Below are 2,429 nucleotides of genomic sequence, written 5' to 3'. Positions count from 1 at the left end.
TGGGAAGGACTCCAGAAAATTTACTCCTTCAGGCAGGCGCGCACACACACGCGCGCACACACACGTCGAGCAGGGGAAACCACGCCTCCTGTGTGTGCTCAGGTTGAATCGCACTGGAAGGAAAAGGGTAAAAGGCTCAGGCTCCAGAATCTGACAGATGCACTCATCCACGTGCTTGCTACCTGTGCTGCTTTAGGCAAATATACTTAAGTCTATGACCCTTGGTTCCCTGGTCTGCAAACTGAGAATAATAATAGTACCTACCTCATGAAGTTGCTCTGATGCTTAAGTGTGATAACTCCTGTAAAGCGTTGACATACAGCAAGAGCTCTGCACACAGGCAGCGCTGTTTTAAGTACATGTGTATCCATATAATACACATAGTCGGAAACACATTCTGCTGTTATGAGTTTAGACACTAGCAATAAGACGTTTTTCTTTTCGCTTAAGCTGCACCCTTGTTTTCCTCGAACACCAGACTAAATGCCTATGAACTGATAACGTCATCTATGGACCCTCGGGCCCACAGGCCCCACCCGCCCTCCACCTCCGCGGCTGAGTAAAGGAGCTGCACGCACGCGCAAGAAAAAGAGGTAGGATTGCTACCAAAGGAAGCGATGGGAGAGCGGCGCACAACGATAATACTGCGCATGTGCACTGCGCGGGGGTTGGGGGGGGAGTAGGAGTTTGCGCGTGCGCAAAAGTGTTGGGAAAGCCAGAAGGGGGGGTTAGAGGCTGTATTGACAGCTGTGAAGGCAGCCCGCGTTCCCGGCATGCCCCGGGGCGGCGGGGTTGGCTCTAACGAATTTGAATGAGGAGCCTCAGCGCTTTCGGCGCCATTTTCGAGTGATGCCTGATCTCATCAATCTAGCGGGTGAGGCGGGATAACCTGTCCGAGAGTATATCGCCACTAGAACTCCACAGAAAAATCACTAAAAAAATCGCCAAAAATTACTTCGAGCAAAGGGCAGTCAGCGGAGTTTCGCCAGGGTTGGCGCAGTCGGTAAGAGCTTGAAGTAACCGAGCGGGACTCGAGAGGTGGTTGTGGGACCGGCAGGCGGTGGGGGGGTGCAGAGAGTGGTCACTGGGTACGCCCTTATTTTAATCGCTAAAAATGCAAGGAGATAAGGTTGGGGTAATAAGGGTGTCAGCGAGTGGGCGGCTGCGGGCAGAATGTGGCGGGAGCGCGGAGATAGGGGGACGTGGGGGGAGGGGAGTTACAGTTTGAGCGGGACGCGGACGGCCTGCGGCGGAGCAGCCGCCGCCCAGCGGATCTGTCAGCAGGACCCCCTGCCCGGGGACCCAGGCGAGGCGGGGCTCCGCAGGTTGCAGCTCCTTGACAGGAGGAGGGGGACGAACACCCCCTCCCCCATTGCCGAGCCGAGTGTTTTTCCATCGCAGTTTACCCGGCCGGTTGACGGTCGTCTTCTCGTGATAAGAAAGTTAAGATCGGCGGAAAATTGAGGACCCGGAGTAGCGGGTACCTTCTGTCCGTCAGTCGTGCGGGACCCAGCCCTGTATATTGTCGTCTGACGCTAAAGCGTTAGGTGCCCAAGGAATGTGAGTTTCACAAGGCGGCCCTCCGGCTCTGAGCGCCTCGGTCCGGGCAGGGGTAGCACTGACCGCGTCTGGTTTTTCCAATTTGGGCCAGATGGGGCGGGGGCAGTCTTTTGAGATTTTAGTGGGCTCCCAGGAAAGATGCTAGGCTTTCGCTTTTTTGCTTGGGCTTTTTGTCATTTGCTCTCCTGGTGTTGCCCTTGGGGGGAGGGGGGAGGTGTTCTTGAGTGAGATGAAAGATGGGGCTTCAAGTACGCGATTTCCTTCTTTGCGATTTCCTCCGAGTCGCACTTTTCTTAAAATTTTTCCTTCTCCAGTCTGAAACATGTTGCAAGGAAAAGAAGCAATCTGTGAAACGGTATTGACGTTCTCCTCCCGAAAAGTCTTTACCCGGACAACTTAGTGGTAGTTTTGCAATCCCCACCTTTTCTTGGGAACTCTCTTGACTCTGAGGACTGTTATTTGTCTTTCTCTATAGTGATTGGTTTTTTGTTTTGTTTTTTGTTTGTTTGTTTTTTTGTTTTTAGCTCGCAGTTTCTACCAATTCTCACTCAACAACTCTTGAAAGATTTAAGCCAGTGATGGCTTTAAGTAATACTTTATAATAGATAATGACCTTTATAAAAATTCCTCACTAAAGATATATTGGATCTGGAATCCTTTTTCTACCCCGAAGGCGCCACTAGATTAACCCTTTGCTGGCGTGATGGTTTGCGGGTGGGGTGCACGGCTCTGGGTTGTGAATATGCTGAAGATGGTTTTTGCAACAGCTATTCAGTTGTTCCGCAAAGAGGAATAACGCTTCCAGAGAACCGCAATCACACACTCTTCAGGAACGCCTGCCTGAGGAGTTTTCCCTCTGGAATTGATGT

At 51.8% G+C, this 2,429-nt stretch overlaps 2 long non-coding RNA genes across 6 annotated transcripts in view; one reads left to right on the top strand and one right to left on the bottom strand.

Moving 5' to 3' along the window:
- Positions 1-591, bottom strand: part of LOC105298880 — a 15,903-nt gene extending 15,312 nt beyond the window's left edge. The window contains exon 1 of the long non-coding RNA XR_896485.2: positions 265-591. This is a non-coding gene — a long non-coding RNA (uncharacterized LOC105298880). The remainder of the gene's footprint in view (positions 1-264) is intronic.
- A 195-nt stretch (positions 592-786) lies between these two features.
- Positions 787-2,429, top strand: part of LOC105298879 — a 71,249-nt gene continuing 69,606 nt past the window's right edge. Inside the window, exon 1 of one of the 5 annotated variants that reach the window (XR_002782817.1) lies at positions 787-1,003. This is a non-coding gene — a long non-coding RNA (uncharacterized LOC105298879). The remainder of the gene's footprint in view (positions 1,004-2,429) is intronic. The other 4 variants (XR_002782815.1, XR_002782816.1, XR_896484.2 and 1 more) reach the window with 4 other exon arrangements.

This window comes from Pteropus vampyrus, unplaced genomic scaffold (genome assembly GCF_000151845.1).
Source record: "Pteropus vampyrus isolate Shadow unplaced genomic scaffold, Pvam_2.0 Scaffold167, whole genome shotgun sequence".
Taxonomy (NCBI): domain Eukaryota; kingdom Metazoa; phylum Chordata; class Mammalia; order Chiroptera; family Pteropodidae; genus Pteropus; species Pteropus vampyrus.
Note: the sequence above shows the minus strand (reverse complement) of the source record. Positions and strands in the feature narration are given on the sequence as shown.